The sequence below is a fragment of the Symphalangus syndactylus genome, chromosome 2 (genome assembly GCF_028878055.3).
Source record: "Symphalangus syndactylus isolate Jambi chromosome 2, NHGRI_mSymSyn1-v2.1_pri, whole genome shotgun sequence".
Classification (NCBI taxonomy): domain Eukaryota; kingdom Metazoa; phylum Chordata; class Mammalia; order Primates; family Hylobatidae; genus Symphalangus; species Symphalangus syndactylus.
Genome location: NC_072424.2, coordinates 152,282,189 through 152,297,295, shown reverse-complemented (window position 1 = coordinate 152,297,295; position 15,107 = coordinate 152,282,189).

The window sequence follows — 15,107 nt, the reverse complement described above, 5'->3', positions numbered from 1 at the left end:
AATATGTTTTATCTCTGTTAACTGAATTTACAGATCAGAAATAAGTTTCACAGAATGCATCTGTGTAGTTTTTATTTGAAGATATTCTTTTTCCCAATGTAGGCCTCTTAGCGCTTAGCATGTCCAATTGCAGTTTCTACAGAAAGAGTCTTTCAGAACGGCTCAATCAAAAGTAAGGTTCAACTCTGTTAGTTGAATGCACAGAACAGAAAGAATTTTCACAGAATGCTACTGTGTAGTTTATATTTGAATATATTCCTTTTTCCACTATTACCCTCTTAGCCCTCCGAATGTCCACTTGCATTTTCTACAGAAAGAGTGTTCAGAACTGCGCAATCAAAAGTATGGTTTAACTCTGTTAACTTAATGAACATATCAGAAATAAGTTTCACACAATGCTTCTGTGTAGTTTTTATTTGTAGATATTTTTTTTCCCAATAGAGGCCTCTTAGCGCTCAGAATGTCCAATTGCAGTTTCTACAGAAAGAGTGTTTCAGAAAGGCTCAATCAAAAGTAAGGTTCAACTCTGTTAGTTGAATGCACAGAACAGAAAGAAATTTCATACAATGCTTCTGTGTAGTTTATATTTGAACATACTCTTTTTTCCACTATTACCCACTTAGTGCTACGAATGTCCAGTTGCATTTTCTACAGACAGAGTGTTTCAAAACTGCTCAATCAAAAGTATGGTTTAACTCTGTTAGCTGAATGCTCAGATCAGAAAGAAGTTTCACAGAATGCTTCTGTGTAGTTTATATTTGAATATATTCCTTTTTCCACTACTACTCTCTTAGCGCTCCAAATGTCCAGTTGCATTTTCTACAGAAAGAGTGTTCAGATCTGCTCAATCAAAAGTATGGTTTAACTCTGTTAGCTGAATGCACAGATCAGAAAGAAGTTTCACAGAATGATTCTGTGTAGTTTATATTTGGAGACATTCCCTTTTCCACTATTACCCTCTTAGCGCTCCGAATCTCCACTTGCATTTTCTACAGAAAGAGTGTTTCAGAACGGCTCAATCAAAACTAAGGTTCAACTCTTTTAGTTGAACAAACAGAACATAAAGATGTTTCACACAATTCTTCTGTGTAGTTTTTATTTGTAGACATTCTTTTTCCCAATATAGGCCTCTTAGCGCTCAGAATGTCCAATTGCTGTTTCTACAGAAAGAGTGTTTCAGAACGGCTCAATCAAAAGTAAGGTTCAACTCTGTTAGTTGAAGGCACAGAACAGAAAGAAGTTTCATACAATGCTTCTGTGTAGTTTATATTTGAACATATTCTTTTTTCCACTATTACCCACTTAGCGCTACGAATGTCCAGTTGCATTTTCAACACACAGAGTGTTTCAAAACTGCTCAATCAAAAGTATGGTTTAACTCTGTTAGCTGAATGCTCAGATCAGAAAGAAGTTTCACAGAATGCTTCTGTGTAGTTTATATTTGAATATATTCCTTTTTCCACTACTACGCTCTTAGCGCTCCAAATGTCCAGTTGCATTTTCTACAGAAAGAGTGTTCAGATCTGCTCAATCAAAAGTATGGTTTAACTCTGTTAGCTGAATGCACAGATCAGAAAGAAGTTTCACCGAATGATTCTGTGTAGTTTATATTTGAAGACATTCCTTTTTCCACTACTACGCTCTTAGCGCTCCAAATGTCCAGTTGCATTTTCTACAGAAAGAGTGTTCAGATCTGCTCAATCAAAAGTACGGTTTAAATCTGTTAGCTGAATGCACAGATCAGAAAGAAGTTTCACCGAATGATTCTGTGTAGTTTATATTTGAAGACATTCCGTTTTCCACTATTACCCTCTTAGCGCTCCGAATCTCCACTTGCATTTTCTTCAAAAAGAGTGTTTCATAACTGCTCAATCAAAAATATGTTTTATCTCTGTTAACTGAATTTACAGATCAGAAATAAGTTTCACAGAATGCATCTGTGTAGTTTTTATTTGAAGATATTCTTTTTCCCAATGTAGGCCTCTTAGCGCTTAGCATGTGCAATTGCAGTTTCTACAGAAAGAGTGTTTCAGGACGGCTCAATCAAAAGTAAGGTTCAACTCTGTTAGTTGAATGCACAGAACAGAAAGAATTTTCACAGAATGCTACTGTGTAGTTTATATTTGTATATATTCCTTTTTCCACTATTACCCTCTTAGCGCTCCGAATGTCCACTTGCATTTTCTACAGAAAGAGTGTTCAGAACTGCGCAATCAAAAGTATGGTTTAACTCTGTTAGCTTAATGAACATATCAGGAATAAGTTTCACACAATGCTTCTGTGTAGTTTTTATTTGAAGATATTATTTTTCCCAATAGAGGCCTCTTAGCGCTCAGAATGTCCAATTGCAGTTTTTACAGAAAGAGTGTTTCAGAAAGGCTCAATCAAAAGTAAGGTTCAACTCTGTTAGTTGAATGCACAGAACAGAAAGAAGTTTCATACAATGCTTCTGTGTAGTTCATATTTGAACATATTCTTTTTTCCACTATTACCCACTTAGCGCTACGAATGTCCAGTTGCATTTTCTACAGACAGAGTGTTTCAAAACTGCTCAATCAAAAGTATGGTTTAACTCTGTTAGCTGAATGCTCAGATCAGAAAGAAGTTTCACAGAATGCTTCTGTGTAGTTTATGTTTGAATATATTCCTTTTTCCACTACTACACTCTTAGCGCTCCAAATGTCCAGTTGCATTTTCTACAGAAAGAGTGTTCAGATCTGCTCAATCAAAAGTATGTTTTAACTCTGTTAGCTGAATGCACAGATCAGAAAGAAGTTTCACAGAATGATTGTGTGTAGTTTATATTTGGAGACATTCCATTTTCCACTATTACCCTCTTAGCGCTCCGAATCTCCACTTGCATTTTCCAAAGAAAGAGTGTTTCAGAACGGCTCAATCAAAACTAAGGTTCAACTCTTTTAGTTGAACAAACAGAACAGAAAGAAGTTTCACGCAATTCTTCTGTGTAGTTTTTATTTGTAGACTTTCTTTTTCCCAAAATAGGCCTCTTAGCGCTCAGAATGTCCAATTGCAGTTTCTACAGAAAGAGTGTTTCAGAACGGCTCAATCAAAAGTAAGGTTCAACTCTGTTAGTTGAATGCACAGAACAGAAAGAAGTTTCATACAATGATTCTGTGTAGTTTATATTTGAACATATTCTTTTTTCCACTATTACCCACTTAGCGCTACGAATGTCCAGTTGCATTTTCTACAGACAGAGTGTTTCAAAACTGCTCAATCAAAAGTATGGTTTAACTCTGTTAGCTGAATGCTCAGATCAGAAAGAAGTTTCACAGAATGCTTCTGTGTAGTTTATATATGAATATATTTCTTTTTCCACTACTACGCTCTTAGCGCTCCAAATGTCCAGTTGCATTTTCTACAGAAAGAGTGTTCAGATCTGCTCAATCAAAACTATGGTTTAAATCTGTTAGCTGAATGCACAGATCAGAAAGAAGTTTCACCGAATGATTCTGTGTAGTTTATATTTGAAGACATTCCTTTTTCCACTATTACACTCTTAGCGCTCCGAATCTCCACTTGCATTTTCTACAAAAAGATTGTTTCATAACTGCTCAATCAAAAATATGTTTTATCTCTGTTAACTGAATTTACAGATCAGAAATAAGTTTCACAGAATGCATCTGTGTAGTTTTTAATTGAAGATATTCTTTTTCCCAGTGTCGGCCTCTTAGCGCTTAGCATGTCCAATTGCAGTTTCTACAGAAGGAGTGTTTCAGAACGGCTCAATCAAAAGTAAGGTTCAACTCTGTTAGTTGAATGCACAGAACAGAAAGTATTTTCACAGAATGCTACTGTGTAGTTTATATTTGAATATATTCCTTTTTCCACTATTACCCTCTTAGCGCTCCGAATGTCCACTTGCATTTTCTACAGACAGAGTGTTCAGAACTGCGCAATAAAAGTATGGTTTAACTCTGTTAGCTTAATGAACATATCAGAAATAAGTTTCACACAATGCTTCTGTGTAGTTTTTATTTGAAGATATTATTTTTCCCAATAGAAGCCTCTTAGCGCTCAGAATGTCCAATTGCAGTTTCTACAGAAAGAGTGTTTCAGAAAGGCTCAATCAAAAGTAAGGTTCAGCTCTGTTAGTTGAATGCACAGAACAGAAAGAAGTTTCATACAATGCTTCTGTGTAGTTTATATTTGAACATATTCTTTTTTCCACTATTACCCACTTAGCGCTACGAATGTCCAGTTGCATTTTCTACAGACAGAGTGTTTCAAAACTGCTCAATCAAAAGTATGGTTTAACTCTGTTAGCTGAATGCTCAGATCAGAAAGAAGTTTCACAGAATGCTTCTGTGTAGTTTATATTTGAATATATTCCTTTTTCCACTACTACTCTCTTAGCGCTCCAAATGTCCAGTTGCATTTTCTACAGAAAGAGTGTTCAGATCTGCTCAATCAAAAGTATGGTTTAACTCTGTTAGCTGAATGCACAGATCAGAAAGAAGTTTCACAGAATGATTCTGTGTAGTTTATATTTGGAGACATTCCTTTTTCCACTATTACCCTCTTAGCGCTCCGAATCTCCACTTGCATTTTCTACAGAAAGAGTGTTTCAGAACGGCTCAATCAAAACTAAGGTTCAACTCTTTTAGTTGAACAAACAGAACAGAAAGAAGTTTCACACAATTCTTCTGTGTAGTTTTTATTTGTAGACATTCTTTTTCCCAATATAGGCCTCTTAGCGCTCAGAATGTCCAATTGCAGTTTCTACAGAAAGAGTGTTTCAGAACGGCTCAATCAAAAGTAAGGTTCAACTCTGTTAGTTGAATGCACAGAACAGTAAGAAGTTTCATACAATGCTTCTGTGTAGTTTATATTTGAACATATTCTTTTTTCCACTATTACCCACTTAGCGCTACGAATGTCCAGTTGCATTTTCTACACACAGAGTGTTTCAAAACTGCTCAATCAAAAGTATGGTTTAACTCTGTTAGCTGAATGCTCAGATCAGAAAGAAGTTTCACAGAATGCTTCTGTGTAGTTTATATTTGAATATATTCCTTTTTCCACTACTACGCTCTTAGCGCTCCAAATGTCCAGTTGCATTTTCTACAGAAAGAGTGTTCAGATCTGCTCAATCAAAAGTATGGTTTAACTCTGTTAGCTGAATGCACAGATCAGAAAGAAGTTTCACCGAATGATTCTGTGTAGTTTATATTTGAAGACATTCCTTTTTCCACTATTACCATCTTAGCACTCCGAATCTCCACTTGCATTTTCTACAAAAAGAGTGTTTCATAACTGCTCAATCAAAAATATGTTTTATCTCTGTTAACTGAATTTACAGATCAGAAATAAGTTTCACAGAATGCATCTGTGTAGTTTTTATTTGAAGATATTCTTTTTCCCAATGTAGGCCTCTTAGCGCTTAGCATGTCCAATTGCAGTTTCTACAGAAAGAGTCTTTCAGAACGGCTCAATCAAAAGTAAGGTTCAACTCTGTTAGTTGAATGCACAGAACAGAAAGAATTTTCACAGAATGCTACTGTGTAGTTTATATTTGAATATATTCCTTTTTCCACTATTACCCTCTTAGCCCTCCGAATGTCCACTTGCATTTTCTACAGAAAGAGTGTTCAGAACTGCGCAATCAAAAGTATGGTTTAACTCTGTTAACTTAATGAACATATCAGAAATAAGTTTCACACAATGCTTCTGTGTAGTTTTTATTTGAAGATATTATTTTTCCCAATAGAGGCCTCTTAGCGCTCAGAATGTCCAATTGCAGTTTCTACAGAAAGAGTGTTTCAGAAAGGCTCAATCAAAAGTAAGGTTCAACTCTGTTAGTTGAATGCACAGAACAGAAAGAAGTTTCATACAATGCTTCTGTGTAGTTTATATTTGAACATATTCTTTTTTCCACTATTACCCACTTAGCGCTACGAATGTCCAGTTGCATTTCCTACAGACAGAGTGTTTCAAAACTGCTCAATCAAAAGTATGGTTTAACTCTGTTAGCTGAATGCTCAGATCAGAAAGAAGTTTCACAGAATGCTTCTGTGTAGTTTATATTTGAATATATTCCTTTATCCACTACTACGCTCTTAGCGCTCCAAATGTCCAGTTGCATTTTCTACAGAAAGAGTGTTCAGATCTGCTCAATCAAAAGTATGGCTTAACTCTGTTAGCTGAATGCACAGATCAGAAAGAAGTTTCACCGAATGATTCTGTGTAGTTTATATTTGAAGACATTCCCTTTTCCACTATTACCCTCTTAGCGCTCCGAATCTCCACTTGCATTTTCTACAAAAAGAGTGTTTCATAACTGCTCAATCAAAAATATGTTTTATCTCTGTTAACTGAATTTACAGATCAGAAATAAGTTTCACAGAATGCATCTGTGTAGTTTTTATTTGAAGATATTCTTTTTCCCAATGTAGGCCTCTTAGCGCTTAGCATGTCCAATTGCAGTTTCTACAGAAAGAGTGTTTCAGAACGGCTCAATCAAAAGTAAGGTTCAACTCTGTTAGTTGAATGCACAGAACAGAAAGAATTTTCACAGAATGCTACTGTGTAGTTTATATTTGAATATATTCCTTTTTCCACTATTAACCTCTTAGCGCTCCGAATGTCCACTTGCATTTTCTACAGAAAGAGTGTTCAGAACTGCGCAATCAAAAGTATGGTTTAACTCTGTTAGCTTAATGAACATATCAGAAATAAGTTTCACACAATGCTTCTGTGTAGTTTTTATTTGTAGATATTTTTTTTCCCAATAGAGGCCTCTTAGCGCTCAGAATGACCAATTGCAGTTTCTACAGAAAGAGTGTTTCAGAAAGGCTCAATCAAAAGTAAGGTTCAACTCTGTTAGTTGAATGCACAGAACAGAAAGAAATTTCATACAATGCTTCTGTGTAGTTTATATTTGAACATACTCTTTTTTCCACTATTACCCACTTAGCGCTACGAATGTCCAGTTGCATTTTCTACAGACAGAGTGTTTCAAAACTGCTCAATCAAAAGTATGGTTTAACTCTGTTAGCTGAATGCTCAGATCAGAAAGAAGTTTCACAGAATGCTTCTGTGTAGTTTATATTTGAATATATTCCTTTTTCCACTACTACTCTCTTAGCGCTCCAAATGTCCAGTTGCATTTTCTACAGAAAGAGTGTTCAGATCTGCTCAATCAAAAGTATGGTTTAACTCTGTTAGCTGAATGCACAGATCAGAAAGAAGTTTCACAGAATGATTCTGTGTAGTTTATATTTGGAGACATTCCTTTTTCCACTATTACCCTCTTAGCGCTCCGAATCTCCACTTGCATTTTCTACAGAAAGAGTGTTTCAGAACGGCTCAATCAAAACTAAGGTTCAACTCTTTTAGTTGAACAAACAGAACAGAAAGATGTTTCACACAGTTCTTCTGTGTAGTTTTTATTTGTAGACATTTTTTTCCCAATATAGGCCTCTTAGCGCTCAGAATGTCCAATTGCTGTTTCTACAGAAAGAGTGTTTCAGAACGGCTCAATCAAAAGTAAGGTTCAACTCTGTTAGTTGAATGCACAGAACAGAAAGAAGTTTCATACAATGCTTCTGTGTAGTTTATATTTGAACATATTCTTTTTTCCACTATTACCCACTTAGCGCTACGAATGTCCAGTTGCATTTTCAACACACAGAGTGTTTCAAAACTGCTCAATCAAAAGTATGGTTTAACTCTGTTAGCTGAATGCTCAGATCAGAAAGAAGTTTCACAGAATGCTTCTGTGTAGTTTATATTTGAATATATTCCTTTTTCCACTACTACGCTCTTAGCGCTCCAAATGTCCAGTTGCATTTTCTACAGAAAGAGTGTTCAGATCTGCTCAATCAAAAGTATGGTTTAACTCTGTTAGCTGAATGCACAGATCAGAAAGAAGTTTCACCGAATGATTCTGTGTAGTTTATATTTGAAGACATTCCTTTTTCCACTACTACGCTCTTAGCGCTCCAAATGTCCAGTTGCATTTTCTACAGAAAGAGTGTTCAGATCTGCTCAACCAAAAGTATGGTTTAAATCTGTTAGCTGAATGCACAGATCAGAAAGAAGTTTCACCGAATGATTCTGTGTAGTTTATATTTGAAGACATTCCGTTTTCCACTATTACCGTCTTAGCGCTCCGAATCTCCACTTGCATTTTCTTCAAAAAGAGTGTTACATAACTGCTCAATCAAAAATATGTTTTATCTCTGTTAACTGAATTTACAGATCAGAAATAAGTTTCACAGAATGCATCTGTGTAGTTTTTATTTGAAGATATTCTTTTTCCCAATGTAGGCCTCTTAGCGCTTAGCATGTGCAATTGCAGTTTCTACAGAAAGAGTGTTTCAGGACGGCTCAATCAAAAGTAAGGTTCAACTCTGTTAGTTGAATGCACAGAACAGAAAGAATTTTCACAGAATGCTACTGTGTAGTTTATATTTGTATATATTCCTTTTTCCACTATTACCCTCTTAGCGCTCCGAATGTCCACTTGCATTTTCTACAGAAAGAGTGTTCAGAACTGCGCAATCAAAAGTATGGTTTAACTCTGTTAGCTTAATGAACATATCAGAAATAAGTTTCACACAATGCTTCTGTGTAGTTTTTATTTGAAGATATTATTTTTCCCAATAGAGGCCTCTTAGCGCTCAGAATGTCCAATTGCAGTTTTTACAGAAAGAGTGTTTCAGAAAGGCTCAATCAAAAGTAAGGTTCAACTCTGTTAGTTGAATGCACAGAACAGAAAGAAGTTTCATACAATGCTTCTGTGTAGTTCATATTTGAACATATTCTTTTTTCCACTATTACCCACTTAGCGCTACGAATGTCCAGTTGCATTTTCTACAGACAGAGTGTTTCAAAACTGCTCAATCAAAAGTATGGTTTAACTCTGTTAGCTGAATGCTCAGATCAGAAAGAAGTTTCACAGAATGCTTCTGTGTAGTTTATGTTTGAATATATTCCTTTTTCCACTACTACACTCTTAGCGCTCCAAATGTCCAGTTGCATTTTCTACAGAAAGAGTGTTCAGATCTGCTCAATCAAAAGTATGTTTTAACTCTGTTAGCTGAATGCACAGATCAGAAAGAAGTTTCACAGAATGATTGTGTGTAGTTTATATTTGGAGACATTCCTTTTTCCACTATTACCCTCTTAGCGCTCCGAATCTCCACTTGCATTTTCCAAAGAAAGAGTGTTTCAGAACGGCTCAATCAAAACTAAGGTTCAACTCTTTTAGTTGAACAAACAGAACAGAAAGAAGTTTCACGCAATTCTTCTGTGTAGTTTTTATTTGTAGACTTTCTTTTTCCCAATATAGGCCTCTTAGCGCTCAGAATGTCCAATTGCAGTTTCTACAGAAAGAGTGTTTCAGAACGGCTCAATCAAAAGTAAGGTTCAACTCTGTTAGTTGAATGCACAGAACAGAAAGAAGTTTCATACAATGATTCTGTGTAGTTTATATTTGAACATATTCTTTTTTCCACTATTACCCACTTAGCGCTACGAATGTCCAGTTGCATTTTCTACAGACAGAGTGTTTCAAAACTGCTCAATCAAAAGTATGGTTTAACTCTGTTAGCTGAATGCTCAGATCAGAAAGAAGTTTCACAGAATGCTTCTGTGTAGTTTATATATGAATATATTTCTTTTTCCACTACTACGCTCTTAGCGCTCCAAATGTCCAGTTGCATTTTCTACAGAAAGAGTGTTCAGATCTGCTCAATCAAAACTATGGTTTAAATCTGTTAGCTGAATGCACAGATCAGAAAGAAGTTTCACCGAATGATTCTGTGTAGTTTATATTTGAAGACATTCCTTTTTCCACTATTACACTCTTAGCGCTCCGAATCTCCACTTGCATTTTCTACAAAAAGAGTGTTTCATAACTGCTCAATCAAAAATATGTTTTATCTCTGTTAACTGAATTTACAGATCAGAAATAAGTTTCACAGAATGCATCTGTGTAGTTTTTAATTGAAGATATTCTTTTTCCCAGTGTCGGCCTCTTAGCGCTTAGCATGTCCAATTGCAGTTTCTACAGAAGGAGTGTTTCAGAACGGCTCAATCAAAAGTAAGGTTCAACTCTGTTAGTTGAATGCACAGAACAGAAAGTATTTTCACAGAATGCTACTGTGTAGTTTATATTTGAATATATTCCTTTTTCCACTATTACCCTCTTAGCGCTCCGAATGTCCACTTGCATTTTCTACAGACAGAGTGTTCAGAACTGCGCAATAAAAGTATGGTTTAACTCTGTTAGCTTAATGAACATATCAGAAAAAAGTTTCACACAATGCTTCTGTGTAGTTTTTATTTGAAGATATTATTTTTCCCAATAGAGGCCTCTTAGCGCTCAGAATGTCCAATTGCAGTTTCTACAGAAAGAGTGTTTCAGAAAGGCTCAATCAAAAGTAAGGTTCAGCTCTGTTAGTTGAATGCACAGAACAGAAAGAAGTTTCATACAATGCTTCTGTGTAGTTTATATTTGAACATATTCTTTTTTCCACTATTACCCACTTAGCGCTACGAATGTCCAGTTGCATTTTCTACAGACAGAGTGTTTCAAAACTGCTCAATCAAAAGTATGGTTTAACTCTGTTAGCTGAATGCTCAGATCAGAAAGAAGTTTCACAGAATGCTTCTGTGTAGTTTATATTTGAATATATTCCTTTTTCCACTACTACTCTCTTAGCGCTCCAAATGTCCAGTTGCATTTTCTACAGAAAGAGTGTTCAGATCTGCTCAATCAAAAGTATGGTTTAACTCTGTTAGCTGAATGCACAGATCAGAAAGAAGTTTCACAGAATGATTCTGTGTAGTTTATATTTGGAGACATTCCTTTTTCCACTATTACCCTCTTAGCGCTCCGAATCTCCACTTGCATTTTCTACAGAAAGAGTGTTTCAGAACGGCTCAATCAAAACTAAGGTTCAACTCTTTTAGTTGAACAAACAGAACAGAAAGAAGTTTCACACAATTCTTCTGTGTAGTTTTTATTTGTAGACATTCTTTTTCCCAATATAGGCCTCTTAGCGCTCAGAATGTCCAATTGCAGTTTCTACAGAAAGAGTGTTTCAGAACGGCTCAATCAAAAGTAAGGTTCAACTCTGTTAGTTGAATGCACAGAACAGAAAGAAGTTTCATACAATGCTTCTGTGTAGTTTATATTTGAACATATTCTTTTTTCCACTATTACCCACTTAGCGCTACGAATGTCCAGTTGCATTTTCTACAGACAGAGTGTTTCAAAACTGCTCAATCAAAAGTATGGTTTAACTCTGTTAGCTGAATGCTCAGATCAGAAAGAAGTTTCACAGAATGCTTCAGTGTAGTTTATATTTGAATATATTCCTTTTTCCACTACTACGCTCTTAGCGCTCCAAATGTCCAGTTGCATTTTCTACAGAAAGAGTGTTCAGATCTGTTCAATCAAAAGTATGGTTTAACTCTGTTAGCTGAATGCACAGATCAGAAAGAAGTTTCACCGAATGATTCTGTTTAGTTTATATTTGAAGACATTACTTTTTCCACTATTACCCACTTAGCGCTCCGAATCTCCACTTGCATTTTCTACAAAAAGAGTGTTTCATATCTGCTCAATCAAAAATATGTTTTATCTCTGTTAACTGAATTTACAGATCAGAAATAAGTTTCACAGAATGCATCTGTGTAGTTTTTATTTGAAGATATTCTTTTTCCCAATGTAGGCCTCTTAGCGCTTAGCATGTCCAATTGCAGTTTCTACAGAAAGAGTGTTTCAGAACGGCTCAATCAAAAGTAAGGTTCAACTCTGTTAGTTGAATGCACAGAACAGAAAGAATTTTCACAGAATGCCACTGTGTAGTTTATATTTGAATATATTCCTTTTTCCACTATTACCCTCTTAGCGCTCCGAATGTCCACTTGCATTTTCTACAGAAAGAGTGTTCAGAACTGCGCAATCAAAAGTATGGTTTAACTCTGTTAGCTTAATGAACATATCAGAAATAAGTTTCACACAATGCTTCTGTGTAGTTTTTATTTGAAGATAATATTTTTCCCAATAGAGGCCTCTTAGCGCTCAGAATGTCCAATTGCAGTTTCTACAGAAAGAGTGTTTCAGAAAGGCTCAATCAAAAGTAAGGTTCAACTCTGTTAGTTGAATGCACAGAACAGAAAGTAGTTTCATACAATGCTTCTGTGTAGTTTATATTTGAACATATTCTTTTTTCCACTATTACCCACTTAGCGCTACGAATGTCCAGTTGCATTTTCTACAGACAGAGTGTTTCAAAACTGCTCAATCAAAAGTATGGTTTAACTCTGTTAGCTGAATGCTCAGATCAGAAAGAAGTTTCACAGAATGCTTCTGTGTAGTTTATATTTGAATATATTCCTTTTTCCACTACTACACTCTTAGCGCTCCAAATGTCCAGTTGCATTTTCTACAGAAAGAGTGTTCAGATCTGCTCAATCAAAAGTATGGTTTAACTCTGTTAGCTGAACGCACAGATCAGAAAAAAGTTTCACAGAATGATTCTGTGTAGTTTATATTTGGAGACATTCCTTTTTCCACTATTACCCTCTTAGCGCTCCGAATCTCCACTTGCATTTTCTACAGAAAGAGTGTTTCAGAACGGCTCAATCAAAACTAAGGTTCAACTCTTTTAGTTGAACAAACAGAACAGAAAGAAGTTTCACACAATTCTTCTGTGTAGTTTTTATTTGTAGACATTCTTTTTCCCAATATAGGCCTCTTAGCGCTCAGAATGTCCAATTGCTGTTTCTACAGAAAGAGTGTTTCAGAACGGCTCAATCAAAAGTAAGGTTCAACTCTGTTAGTTGAATGCACAGAACAGAAAGAAGTTTCATACAATGCTTCTGTGTAGTTTATATTTGAACATATTCTTTTTTCCACTATTACCCACTTAGCGCTACGAATGTCCAGTTGCATTTTCAACACACAGAGTGTTTCAAAACTGCTCAATCAAAAGTATGGTTTAAATCTGTTAGCTGAATGCTCAGATCAGAAAGAAGTTTCACAGAATGCTTCTGTGTAGTTTATATTTGAATATATTCCTTTTTCCACTACTACGCTCTTAGCGCTCCAAATGTCCAGTTGCATTTTCTACAGAAAGAGTGTTCAGATCTGCTCAATCAAAAGTATGGTTTAACTGTGTTAGCTGAATGCACAGATCAGAAAGAAGTTTCACCGAATGATTCTGTGTAGTTTATATTTGAAGACATTCCTTTTTCCACTACTACGCTCTTAGCGCTCCAAATGTCCAGTTGCATTTTCTACAGAAAGAGTGTTCAGATCTGCTCAATCAAAAGTATGGTTTAAATCTGTTAGCTGAATGCACAGATCAGAAAGAAGTTTCACCGAATGATTCTGTGTAGTTTATATTTGAAGACATTCCGTTTTCCACTATTACCCTCTTAGCGCTCCGAATCTCCACTTGCATTTTCTTCAAAAAGAGTGTTTCATAACTGCTCAATCAAAAATATGTTTTATCTCTGTTAACTGAATTTACAGATCAGAAATAAGTTTCACAGAATGCATCTGTGTAGTTTTTAATTGAAGATATTCTTTTTCCCAGTGTCGGCCTCTTAGCGCTTAGCATGTCCAATTGCAGTTTCTACAGAAGGAGTGTTTCAGAACGGCTCAATCAAAAGTAAGGTTCAACTCTGTTAGTTGAATGCACAGAACAGAAAGTATTTTCACAGAATGCTACTGTGTAGTTTATATTTGAATATATTCCTTTTTCCACTATTACCCTCTTAGCGCTCCGAATGTCCACTTGCATTTTCTACAGACAGAGTGTTCAGAACTGCGCAATAAAAGTATGGTTTAACTCTGTTAGCTTAATGAACATATCAGAAATAAGTTTCACACAATGCTTCTGTGTAGTTTTTATTTGAAGATATTATTTTTCCCAATAGAGGCCTCTTAGCGCTCAGAATGTCCAATTGCAGTTTCTACAGAAAGAGTGTTTCAGAAAGGCTCAATCAAAAGTAAGGTTCAGCTCTGTTAGTTGAATGCACAGAACAGAAAGAAGTTTCATACAATGCTTCTGTGTAGTTTATATTTGAACATATTCTTTTTTCCACTATTACCCACTTAGCGCTACGAATGTCCAGTTGCATTTTCTACAGACAGAGTGTTTCAAAACTGCTCAATCAAAAGTATGGTTTAACTCTGTTAGCTGAATGCTCAGATCAGAAAGAAGTTTCACAGAATGCTTCTGTGTAGTTTATATTTGAATATATTCCTTTTTCCACTACTACACTCGTAGCGCTCCAAATGTCCAGTTGCATTTTCTACAGAAAGAGTGTTCAGATCTGCTCAATCAAAAGTATGGTTTAACTCTGTTAGCTGAACGCACAGATCAGAAAAAAGTTTCACAGAATGATTCTGTGTAGTTTATATTTGGAGACATTCCTTTTTCCACTATTACCCTCTTAGCGCTCCGAATCTCCACTTGCATTTTCTACAGAAAGAGTGTTTCAGAACGGCTCAATCAAAACTAAGGTTCAACTCTTTTAGTTGAACAAACAGAACAGAAAGAAGTTTCACACAATTCTTCTGTGTAGTTTTTATTTGTAGACATTCTTTTTCCCAATATAGGCCTCTTAGCGCTCAGAATGTCCAATTGCTGTTTCTACAGAAAGAGTGTTTCAGAACGGCTCAATCAAAAGTAAGGTTCAACTCTGTTAGTTGAATGCACAGAACAGAAAGAAGTTTCATACAATGCTTCTGTGTAGTTTATATTTGAACATATTCTTTTTTCCACTATTACCCACTTAGCGCTACGAATGTCCAGTTGCATTTTCAACACACAGAGTGTTTCAAAACTGCTCAATCAAAAGTATGGTTTAAATCTGTTAGCTGAATGCTCAGATCAGAAAGAAGTTTCACAGAATGCTTCTGTGTAGTTTATATTTGAATATATTCCTTTTTCCACTACTACGCTCTTAGCGCTCCAAATGTCCAGTTGCATTTTCTACAGAAAGAGTGTTCAGATCTGCTCAATCAAAAGTATGGTTTAACTGTGTTAGCTGAATGCACAGATCAGAAAGAAGTTTCACCGAATGATTCTGTGTAGTTTATATTTGAAGACATTCCTTTT